Source organism: Peromyscus leucopus, chromosome 19, assembly GCF_004664715.2.
Source record: "Peromyscus leucopus breed LL Stock chromosome 19, UCI_PerLeu_2.1, whole genome shotgun sequence".
Taxonomy (NCBI): domain Eukaryota; kingdom Metazoa; phylum Chordata; class Mammalia; order Rodentia; family Cricetidae; genus Peromyscus; species Peromyscus leucopus.
The window spans coordinates 56357648-56370642 of NC_051079.1; the positions used below are offsets into that span (position 1 = coordinate 56357648).

Here is a 12995-nt window from a genome sequence, read left to right on the forward strand (position 1 = left end):
TTCTTCTGGTTGGTTTGGTTCTTTGGGTAGGATTACAAAACTATATTCAGGACAGGATGCCTTTGGATGCATTTATGTAATAACGTACAGTGGGTATCTCCACTCTGCCAGCTGAGATAAACTCTCAAGCCGCTTTACTCGGTCTCGGTCTCCATCTCCTACCCCTCTCCCCCAAGGTGAGATCTAGAGTCATGCTATCTTTTACACCCCTGGCACTTCCTGTGGCTCTCACTTCCCTTTTTTTTTTTTTTGTGGCTTACTCATGTCCTGGAGCTCCATAAAGGGGCCCTTCTACATGAGCTAGAGGCCTGGTTATATGTTGCTGCTGTCAAAATCCAGATCTTGAGGAGATATCTTCAAAGAATGTGATAACTTGCTCTTTGGGATAGAAGACATTAGTGATAACTATATTGGATCTGGCTGCTGGAGATGCAATCAGAGGCTGAGTCATTGTTGTTGATTCCTATGTTTCCCTGGGCTCCAGAGTTCCTTTTGGCCCCTGCACACTCTACAGGTTGTCTGGTTTGGCAATACAACTTGCTTCTGCTTTCCATCTAGTCTTTTTCCATCTGTTGTTTGCAGACAAACTCATACATCGCCCTATAGATATCTCTACCTGATTATTTTAATTTCGCCTCAGAGAAAATGTAGATTGGTAAAATAATGGTAAACAGAACTTGTGAGTTATTGGTCTCACACCATGTGGGTGATGGGGGATACAGACTTGGGGATTCTACAGAGATTAGTCGTTCTGTCCTATGTACTCAGACATTCTGCCAAATCTATTAGTGCTCTGCTACCTGGTGAGCAAAGAATGTTTCCTTACAAAACTTCCGTTCCTGAAAATCCAAAGCTGTGATTTTCATTACTGCTTGGTAATCGGAAAGCTGAAATTGCCTTTCTGTGACTTCATACTATAAAAGTTCTAATTTTTTCAGAGGCAAGAGAGGCCTCTTCCTAAGTTATTATCTACATACATAGGTAATTTTTTCAAGTCACCCCTTGACTTCTGACCTTTTCTAGCTCCCCATGGTTCACAGGGTAACAGCTCCCTTCCTGGGGGAATTCTAGAGTATTAGTAACCTGGCATTACTTATCTCTAGCCATCTTTCCAAGTTCTACTTGATACAGCATGCTGTTTCCCAAAGATGTTCCTCTGAAACAAACATAGAAGTAATTTTATGTAACCCATAGCCATGATGGCTAGAAAACTTGCTTGAGACTGAGACCCTAAATTGGAGAAATCACATTTAGTTATAGTAGCATATGAAGAAACAGCAATATTTGGAGAAGAATGATGCTAGATTTCCATGGTCAGGATTAATTCTAGTGACCTATGGAACTGAGAACTCTGAAAAATTCTTTAAACTGTCCACACCACCTCATCCTAAATCATGGTTATATAACAAAGAGGAGACTATTTAGATAATTAATTTTACCTGTTAGCTATAAACTATTGTGTTTCAACTTCTTTGACAGAAAACTCAAATATATTGTATAAATCTCTTTCTATCTTTAAGGGACTGTTAAACAAAATTTAAATTTTCCTTAAGGTATTCAAATTCATAGTTCCAACTGTTCCCTTTTTTTTTTCTTATACATGCCGGGGACCTTCACAGTTCCCTCTTTTTATTGTTGTTATTGCTGGATAGTAAATATCCCACATATAAGTGGCTTCGAGAAATTACCACCTTTTCTTCTATAATTCTGAGTTGATTGGGATCAGCTGTGTAGTTCTTCTCTTCCATGTGATGGACCACACTAGACCTTCACTTGGCTGGATATCCTCTACATGGCTAGAATTTGGCATGGGATTTTCTGTAAACACTGTTTGAACTGTTGATGTCTTGACTTCTCTAGAAAATATGGGGGTATCACAATTTGGTAGCTGATTTCTAGGAGAAAAGATTCCAGGTGATAGAATTAAAAGTTGCAGAATTCAAACAAAACCAACCAACCAATCAATCAAACAAACAAACAAACAAGAAAAACCATTGTGTCCATCCCTGCCAAGTTCTATTGGTTGAAAAAGACCAAATGGCTGGCCCCAAATCAGTGTGATGCGACTTGGTTTGCTGGGAGCCATCTTTAAGGATTATCTACTTACCATGTTGATTGAGTTGATTTCCACCAATACTGCTCCTGTTTTGAGGGGACTACTCAAGTGGTTCAGCAGTGAGTCTGTCTCTTGTTCTGTCTCTCAACCTTTGCTTTACTTGCTCTTTGTGATCCAGTCCTACCGAGTCATCAAAAGCCACTGTTGGCTTTTGCCCTTTTGCTTACTGCTCGTCACTGCCAACTTCTTCCATAAGAACCACTTAACCACTTCCTGAGATTGCTTACCCCTTTATTATCTGCCTCCTCCTCTATTTGCTATGCCTTCCAGTTTTCACTGGAGAGTCTGATTTGTCCCTCTGGGATCTATTGAACTTGTCTGACTCGCTCATTGCTACCTGAGTTCTACCAGTGAAGGGTAGAGACATTCAACTGCATCCAATTTAGTTCTAATGCACTTTACTTCTAAGGTGCTGCTGGAATTGTTAAACAAGCCATATTTGCTATTCCTTCTGCTGTGGGTATCATCTCAGAGTCCCCAAGGCTCAGTTGGCCATGCTGACAGCACCTACAATGATTTATGCCCTTATCTCCATAGCAATATTATTATTGCATGTTGTTTAATGCTGATTCCTACAGGTGGGATTATAAAATTTGTACCTTTGCAATAAAATAATATTGCAAAAGTCAGACATACCTGGAGCATGAGTCTTTCAGTACTTTCATTTGGGATGTCCACGGTCTTAAAGAACATTGGCATTCAAATTCATCTTGGTTCATTTTCTTCCCAAAGAAACAGAATATGGATTGGCAGACGGTAGATTGTAGAATGTTTATGTAATGACATAGTTATTTTAAGATTCTTGACTAGGAAGCAGCTTGTTGCTGCTAAAAAGCTGAAAAGAACACTCCAACCTGCCAGGCCAGTCTATTAACAAAATATCATTTCAGCATGCATGATGCCTGTGTGTACCTTCACTTACTGAAGTCACAATTTATTAATAGATTTGTTTAACCACATGCTTTGGACAAATCCCAATGGAATGAATGTATTCTTTCTGCCTAAATTATCCTAGCCTCAACCCAGTGAAAACAGAACAATCCACTAACCTGGAGTTCTTGCAATCTACTCAAACAACTGATAAACATTCGATGGAGTACAAATTGAGTATATGTTAATGAACATGCATTTCTATAAGTGACTCCCCATAGTAGGAAAGTATGTTTATTGATTTAATTTTAATTCAATCAATCCCTTGCATGATTGCAATTTTTACAATATTTAAGTATTTAGTATGTGTTGAGCACTATGCCAAGCCTTTTCCATGTATGATTTCATTTGATCCCTATGACATGCCTCCCAGGTAGGTTAGTGACCAATATTATTCACCTCCATAGCCAAGAAGACTAAGGCTTAAGAGGATTAAGTAACAGTACCAAATGGTAGTATCTGTATCTGTGTCTTTCTGGATGTAATTCAATGGCCACAAAAATCTCAGTACAAATTTACTAGGATTCCTATCATGTGGAATATTTATTCTTTCTTTCTGGTAGCTGTGAAGAGATAGGTTTAAGGAAGCAAGAGAGAGAAAGTTCAGGGTTGGAGACCATACGACTGAACTTTATGAAGACTCCAGATGATCTGTCAGTGTAGTTCAGAGGCCAGTGAACTCATTTGGCCCACGAACATTCATACGTGTGACTTCTGTAATATCAATATACTTGCAAGAGTTTAAGTGTTATGAATGAACCAAAAACATAGAAACATTGTTAAAGGTTATAAAATGTTCTCTAGTCTTGCTCTTAATGAAAAAATGCAGAATTATAAGGTATTGCAGTCAAAACTCTTCATTTGAAGGTCTTTGAGGCTCCACAGGCAATGGGATCTTAGTCTCATAACTCCATTAGGTTAGGCTGGCAGTATGTGTGGTCTCTTTAAGAAAGATTTGGAAACTTGTAATTATGAAGATTGAGCAGTCAGTCAAAGCAGCTTTACCTGGGAAGAATGCATTCCCATGGCTTGTGGGAAACAATTTATGAACTCTGTGATATAGATGAATTTCTGAACAGTCTTATTAAATAAGAAACACAGAGCCAAATACAGAGTTAATAGCCAAAGAGATCAGAGCACTAGCTATGACTACCTTATCTTACCACCAACAGTAGCTTCCACAGAGAGAGCTTCTTCCTGCCTGACCTGTGCTTTTATTGCCTTCCTGTTCTGCCTTCTCATTGGCTCTAAGCTTAGCCACATGACTTCCTTGTCACTGCCTGTCTATATAGACCTCCAGATCTCTATGGTTGGTACTGGGATTAAAGGCGTATGTCACCATGCTTGGCTGTGTCCTTGACCACACAGAGACTCTGCCTCCCATGTAATTGGATTAAGGGCATGGGCTACCACTGGCTGACTTCTGTTTATGGCTATTTGATCTCTGGTCTCCAGGCAACTTTATTTATTAACATACAAATAAAATATCACATTTCAGCACAAATAAGGTATCACCACACCGTGACTTCAGGGATCTCTCCGGTTTTGTTTATTTGTTTGTTTTGTTTTTCACTTTGGAAAGCTGGAAAAGTTCCATCCACTGGCAAACCGCTCTTTCCATCAATGGGGCTCCTACAGATGCTATTACTACGTGAAGACATGTCTTGTTAGCAGATCTGCCCCCTCCTAAGCTTTAACAGCTTCTTTACTATCTACTGTTTCATGGGAGCAGCCTCGCAATGCCTGAGCTAACATGTGAGGGTATTGTTCCTACCTTAAAAATATTCATATGACTTTAATTCCAGCAGTTGGGAAGGTGAGGCAGGTGGATCTTTGTGAGTTCAAGGTCAGACTGGTCTACACAGTGAGTTCCAGACCAGACACACACACACACACACACACACACACACACACACACACACACACACACACTCACATAAAAGTGACTCTCCTACATGCTGGTAGAGTACCTGTAGGTTGGGAGTCAACTGTGTTTTCTAAGTTTCTCTGAGATACTTTGTAGGTTAGTTTACTTGTATCATTTGACTTTGAGTAGAAGGACCAGGGGCCTGGTGTATCTAAGCTATTTTCTCTAGTGGTACCCTGCATCTGTACTATTATTTAGTCTTAAAGACTCACAAATCACTAATACCAGATCATTAGTTCATAAGAACCTTGGAGAATGAATGTTCAAACAATAGTCCTCATAAATGATCAACAAAATGACAGTATAAAGTAGGTAATAATCTCCAATTATTACATGGGTCCCCAAACTTTCCAAGTTCTTCTCAAACCCCACTTTCAATACTGTGATTCATCATATGTGGTATCTTGGATTAAATAAAGAAATAAAAAGCCTAGAGAAAAATCACAGATCCTGGATCCCAAGTGCTTTCTGTGGTTCTAGTGGGTCACTCTTTAGAATAAACAGTGCATTCTGTAGAAGTAAGCATTCTGGAAGCGCTGTCAGAAGCAGTGAGATCCAGCCTTGAAAGGAGTCAGAGGTCAGTTCAAAATTGACTTTTCTCTCCCAGGACATGCACTTTGCTCTAGACTCAGAGCAGATCACTGAGGAAAACATGGCTCCACGTTTGCTTTGGGAACACAGATGGATAACTTAAGGGCCATGTGTCTCTGTAAGCAGCCACCATGACACAGATGGAAGAGAATTGGGAAAACACTATTACTACATTCTATTACTTATCCTAGGCCAATGTACAGTTTCAGTGGGCATGTCAGAGATTCATAGCAGTCATTAGATGAATGGATGGTCTTCCCTCCAGACACAGGAGCTCTATCCCCTTTTTCTAGAGTCAAAAAGGGTGTTTACCAAGACCTTAGTAGGGAGAATTGCATTTATAACACCCCCCCCCTTGGTGTTGCTCCTGTTTCCTGTAACTGGGTCGTGGTCTGTAATTGACATTGTATTGTTTAGGCTTACACAGGGCCAGGTCAGTCAATGGGTGACTCTCTGTTAGGGGTCTCATTGTCATTCTCTTCCTGTTATGATAAAGGAACTAATCCAGGGGTGAGTATCTGGTGATGGGGTAGGTTCCCAGATTCAATCAAATCACTGTGCCTTTATGGTTCTATGGTCAAAGAAGCAGTATCATTGTAAGGCACTTAGCAGCTCCTTTGCAACTGTTACCCTAGACAGATCTCTCCTCTCAGTGGGATGGCAAGGAGTGCTCTGGTCACAGGGGCAAGACAGAGAAGACAGAGGGTGACTGCCTACACTGTGTAGTGGAGATCACGACTTGGCTTTTTCACTCTCCTTGGCTTTAGAGCCCCGAGCTTTCATGTCCCCAGATTTTGCAGCTCACCAATGAAATCTTGAAGAAAACTAAGCTCTCGTGTGCATAGGCGGAGAATTGGTTTAAATGTTGTGCATGCCAAAGGGCTAGTGATTTTTGCCCTTTCCCAGAAATATTTTGATTTTTCAAAGAGATTATGTGGAAAGGGTCAATGTGTGTTTCAACCGCTCATTCCATTAGACGTGAACTTTAGGCATTGTGAAGGAAGACAATTTACTCAGAATGGGGCTTTTGTTAATCATATGTCTCACTGCTATGGCAAAATAGCTGAAAAAAGCAATTTATTTTGTCTGCTGGTTTGAAGGAATAATCCATCCACTGCAGGAAAGGCATGGCAGCAGAGGCACGAGGCTGCGGGTCACATTGCATCCTTAGTCAGGAAACACACAGAGAGAATTCTGGTATTCCACACCCTTTCTTCTTTTTATTGCATCCAGGACTTCAACCCATGGGCTAGGGTCTTTCTAGAGTGGGTCTTTCCATGTCAATTAAACCTTACCATAACCCCCCTCACAGACATACCAGAGGTCCCACTCTGAGGTGATTCTTAATCTCAACAGGTTGACAGTTAAGACTACCCCATAATGACAAAGAAACCCATCTCGAAAAACCAAAAAAAAAAAAAAAAAAAAGACTACCCTATAATGGAAGGGTCTGGCACAGTTTTAGAAAATGGAGAGCTTTGAACGTGAAATATGCAGCATTCCATGAAATGTTGCCTTTGTTTCAGCCTTCCTCTTTATCTACTCTCCCATCTACTTTTCTACCAAACAACAGCCACAGAAACGACCATCCAAGTACAACCAGACGGCCGATCATCCTGAAAGAACAAATGGACAAGTGGTGAAGTATGACTGACAGACACCTTCATGTCTGAAGGCATCTAGATGATCCGTGTGCATTTAGGATGCGTGGGACTTATTACACACCAGAGAGAAGAAATGAATGAACTGACCCCTGAAGAACCACCTTTCACCTATTTAGTCTGACTTGGTCTGTCTAAGCTTTTCTCAGAGAAGGGGTGGGGGCATGATCTATTTCAGAAAAGTGTCATTATTATGTAGAACTTTGGTGAAAAAGAGGCAGACCAGCAGGAGACAGGACAGTAGGGACAGAGTGTGGGCATAGATGTTAATATTAAGTGGGTCAAAGCACTATCAAGCCATTGTTTCTCCTGCTGTACGTTAAGCAGAACGGCACTACAGCTGGGCACACAGAGATACCTTCAGAACCCTTCATTCAGCGTCTCTGTGCTGTTTTATCAGGTTAAAAATATTGGAGTAAGTTTTTAAGAAAGATGAGCCAGGCTTCAAATAAAAGACAGAGATCCCTGCCATTCTCGGATAACTACCTATAGTTCATAGAGAACAGAGGGGTGAGCAGAGACAACATTTTTTCAGAGATGCCATATGAATATCTGAAATAATCATGTCCACAAATATTATGTTTCTCTCCTCATAAAATTATACATGATTCTCACTGAAAAAACAAGAAGTACATAAAAAACAGTATAAATAACAACAATCTCATTGGTAAAAGATAAGCACTGTTAATATCTTCATGCCTTTCCTTTTCAATCCTCCATATACACATAAAAACACAGGTAGAGGGGCTGGAAAGATGGCTCCGTAGCTACAAAGTGCTTACTACTCTTCCAGAGAACCCACGTTCAGTTGCTAATACTCACATCAGGCGGCATACAAACGTAACATTTTAGAATCAGGGGATCTGACTCCCTCTTCTACCTCCTCCAACAGCCAAACACATGTGGCATGTATTTACACACACACACACACACACACACACACACACACACACACACACTAAAAATTGCTTAAATAACATGTACATACATTTTACAAGTTGCTGTATATTTCTAAAGCCTTTTTTGTACTTACACAATTACATATTCTCCAAACAGTAGTCTACTTGGTGTTGTTTTGTTATGCGTTGAGATTGAGTCTAATTTAAAACATTATAAATAAGGTTATGATAAATATCCTTTTGCAATGGTGAAATGCTTATGTTTGGGTTATGTTTTTATTATATTCCCCTCAGAGTCTCTTTCTTTTTCTAATTCATCCTCCATGCTTTTCTTTGTAAGCTGCAATTGTCTTTATACACTGAAGATATTAATGCTTTGTAAGACTTTTTTTTTTCAAATATTTCTCCAAGTTCGTCTTTTTACTAGTTTTTTTTTTGTTTTGTTTTGTTTTCGTCTGATGCTCTTATTGGCATTAAGGAATCATGCTAGAGAATCGATTTTATTTCATTATCTACAATTAACAAAATATTCACTTCATATTTTCTGCTCGTTCTAACAATCATGCTTGAACATTGTTTCTCTCGTTTGTGAAAAGACAATGCAGTTGGACAAAGCATAAGCTGAGGTACCCTTATTCCCTACATTGCTCTTCTGCCAGTCCTCACCAGAGATGTTCCTTCAGGTTTGGGGGATTTTGCTTTTTATATTTCACTCTTTAATATCAGCTCGAATTTATTGTGTTGTGTGGTCCGAGGTGAAAATCTGAGGACTATTTTTTTCCAGACACTGAGCCAATTTTCCAACATCATTGTTGAATAATTCATTTCTTCCTTTTGGTCAGTAAAGGCCCATATTTCTTGAATTACAAAGACAGGAAATTCACAATGACATTATGCAACAAAAATAACCTGCTTTCAGTGCTGGTGAGCACGACTGACTAAGCACGAGATTGTTCGTACACCTACACTTTGTGTGTGGGCAGACCATGTTGCTGTAGGGCGAGCGATTGGATTGTCCGTTGTTAACAGAATGTTCTAATTTGCTGAACCACACAAGCCTTTAATTTTTCAGTTCAGTTCAGTTCAATTCAACTGACTTAATTTCAACCAGTGTTTATTAAATGCTTATTATATGCATGCTCTGTAGTATGTGAATTCTGGCTGATCTAGTTTTGGATTTCAACCCAACCCACAAGCAAGTGGGAAGTTGAGTAACTTGTCTAACAGCTCAGGCAAAACCCAAGTAAAATTTTCCAAACAATCCTGGAGGAGGAAGAAAAGAGGAGGCTTTGCTGAAATAATTTTAAGTAACTGCTTTTAGAATTTGACTTGCTGTGTTTTCAGGGTTGCGGGGCGCCTTCATATCCTCATTTCCAAAGCTGACAATAACAAATTGTCCAAGTCATTTGGATTATGCCATGGGAGCAGACTGCAAGCTCCTAAGTACACGATTGAGCAAAATAAATAAATAAATACACATATGTAAGTCAAAGAGACACATTCTTTTCCCAGTATAAAAACATAGGAAGACAGAGACGCCTGCCATTCTCGGATAACTACCCATAGTTCATCAGGAAAGAGAGACGAGCAGAGACAACACTCTTATCACAGATGCCATATGAATATCTAAAATAATCATGTCCACAAATATTCCATTTTGCTGTATTTATATTGCTTATCTTTTCTTTTCATCATGCTCACATTCATTTCCTTCAGACCATGATATCAAAACAACCTGATGAGATTATGTATTTTTGGGTTCCTATTAGAGCAAACAAAATTATTCATGTGATCCCATTAGAGTATGACAGAAAAGTGCTGGCAGGGTGGAAATACACCAGAGATGTGTTTCTTCTGCTTGTAGTTACATTGCTATTTTTCTTTATTACTCCTGACATGTTGCCTATCACACCAGGCACAGTACCGGAGACTGGGGAATGCTGTTTGAAAATTTGACTCCTCAAGGGAGTTCAGAAGGACCTGCTAATTGCCTGGCACCATTATGTTTACCTCTTTCTTCCCCCTGCCCTCATTGTCTTAGAACCTCCATGGGGCAGAATTTTCCACAGTCCACATAAGGAATTCTTTTAGTCTATTCAATAGCACCATTGTTTGCAAATTTAGTTATGAGATCATATACTTTTTCTTAGTATGGTGTGCTTGTCCTTTGTAATACTCAGCATGACTCTGGGTTTACATTCATTTGGGTGGATACTTAATGGATCCTGTAAATCAGATACATAGAATTCAGTGAATTTTCATACCAAGGTGTTCCCAGTCCCTAAAAACAGTGCACGTTGTGGAAACTCAAGTATTTAGACTGAATGTTGAATGCATCATAGGAGAGACATTTTGCAGGATATGATGGGAGACACCACAATATACAACATATTGTTTCTGTTCTCAAAACAGAGTAGAACTGGAAGCCATGACAGACACCAAATTAAACAGGAAGGCAACCCACAGAAAAGGGGTGTCTTTCAAAGGCAAAGAAATGCTTGGGGTGGCCATGGTGGCTGCCACATGATCCTCAGCCTGACCCTCAGCCTCCTGTGTAGTTGAGGGCTAAGTGCCTAGTACTAGTGATTGAAATGCCGGTGAATTTGTGTGTGTTTCACTTGTCTGGGGAACACACCTCCATGCAGGCTGTTAATTACTAGTGTGCCTATTCTGTACTGCTTTTTTTTTCTGCTGGGCAAACCTGAAGATCTCAGGTTCAACACAGCCAACCACAATATGGGCACAGCCTGGATCCCTGTCACTTTCTACAAAAGTGGTGCCCTGTAGAATCTTTCAGGCCACCTCAGGCTTAGATATGAAGCAGAGGCAGTGTCTTGAGCTTGTTCACTAATGTGTGCCTGTTCACCAATGAGTGCCTGTTCACTAATGTGCGCTTATTCACCAATGTGTGCCTATTTACCAGTAAGTGTAGAGAAATGTCCTAATGCAGTATTGCCATGATCTCAGGAATTTGGAAGGCAGGTTTTTAGTTGGTTTTAATAATGTTTAGTTGGTTTTAATAATCAAGGCCACTAGCAGATTTTGCTTAATTAGAAAAAAATCTATTCTAAAGTTTATGTGTAATCTCAGGGTTTCACAAATACCTAGAATAATCATAAAAAAGAATAAATTTGGAGGTTTCACATTTCATGGTTTCAAAACTTATCACAAAACCACAATCATCAAAACATTGTAGTACTGGCATAAAGACAAATATATAAACCACAAAAATAAAACATATTAATTTAAGAACCCAGAAGTAAGCCTTTACATGTATGGACAAATGATTTTACACAAGGAGCAAAGAGCATTCCCACCAAGCAAAATGCCAGCTTTTACAAAGGGATAGTGGGGTGCTGCATGTTCATGTGTAACACAACGAAATTGAACCTCCACCTTATGTAACATGCAGAATTAGTGCAAAACGGGTGGATGGATCTCTATACAACTCTTTAAAGAAAACATAAAGAAATGCTACTTGACATTGGCCTTGGGTTAGATATGGCATCAGGAGCACAGACAGAAAAAAAAAAAAGATAAATTGGAATACATTGAGATTTTTTTTTTAAGCTACCATTCATTGAAGGATGGTGTTAATACATCGTGGGGGCAGCTCATGGGATATGGGAAGATATGTGTAAGCTACATATCTGAAAATGGAGTTAATATCAGTAACACATAAAGAGTTCCTATAGTTCTTGAGCCCAATTAAAAATAGTCAAAGGACTTAGATAGACATGTTTCCAAAGAAAACATGTAGATAAGCACATAGAAAATTGTTCAAAATCACTGATATTTTCAGGAATGAAAAATCAAAACAAATAATTTCACACACATTAGATTAGCCATATATATATATATATATATATATATATATATATATATATATATATATATAACAGGACCAGAAGTATTTATGAAGAGAAACTTCATCCTTTCTGTACCTTGCTGATGGGAATGGTTTAGTTGCTATGGAAAGGTGTATGGGGAATCTCCTAATAGTTAAAAGAACAATTACCATAGGATCCAGAAATTCTAGTCTAGATAAATATCCAAAAGAATTGATATAAAGATCTCAAAAGTGATTATACACACATGTTCATTGTAGCATTATGCATAGTAGTCTAGAGATGGAAGAAACTCAAATGCCCATTGACAGATGAATTGATAAGCAGTACAGTATGCAGACTTAGGATGAAATCTTGTTGAGTCTTAAAAAGGAAGTAATTTCTGCCATGCTACAACATGGATAAAATTTGAGGACTTTAAGCTAATTGGAATGACTAATCACATAAAGATACGTACTCTATAATACTACTTTTCTGAGGTATCTACAATAGTCAAATCACAGTGACAAGTTAGAAAGATGGTCACTGGAGACTGGGCGAAGAGAGGAATTGAACTTGGTTAGTGGTGTACATACTCACTTTGCAAGGTGAGAAGAGTTCTAAAGATGGATGGTGGTGATAGCTGCCCAACAATGTAAATGTACATAACACTACTGATCTGAACATTTCAAAATAGTTGAAATGCCAGAGGTGGCAGATAACATCAAGAAACACAGTGTTTCTCACAATTGCACTTATGAACTCATAGTGATTGTGACAGCATGCACAAGACCTCCCCAAGCTCCAGCCAGACAAAATCCCAGGCTAAAAGTGTAGGGTATACAATGCCACCACTAGCTGAGCAGCTACTGGCATTTGACAGGTGCTTGGAGAGGGAGGGTTAGTTCTCTTTAACAATGTGACTCCCTGTAGATCAACCATACACCAGGATAGGCCTCACCCCCAAGATCAGCTAGGTAATGCATATTGAGCTCCATGGTCAAAATATTAAAAATTGCTGGGCAGTGGTGGTGCACACCCTTA

At 39.2% G+C, this 12995-nt stretch overlaps 1 long non-coding RNA gene across 1 annotated transcript; it reads right to left on the minus strand.

Moving 5' to 3' along the window:
- Positions 1-1640: 1640 nt before the first annotated feature.
- LOC119086234 lies at positions 1641-12639 on the minus strand. Its single transcript, XR_005089458.1, has 3 exons — positions 12552-12639; positions 2753-2838; positions 1641-1895 (listed from the first exon to the last, which is right to left on the minus strand). It is a non-coding gene; the product is annotated as an uncharacterized LOC119086234 (long non-coding RNA).
- Positions 12640-12995: the final 356 nt, after the last annotated feature.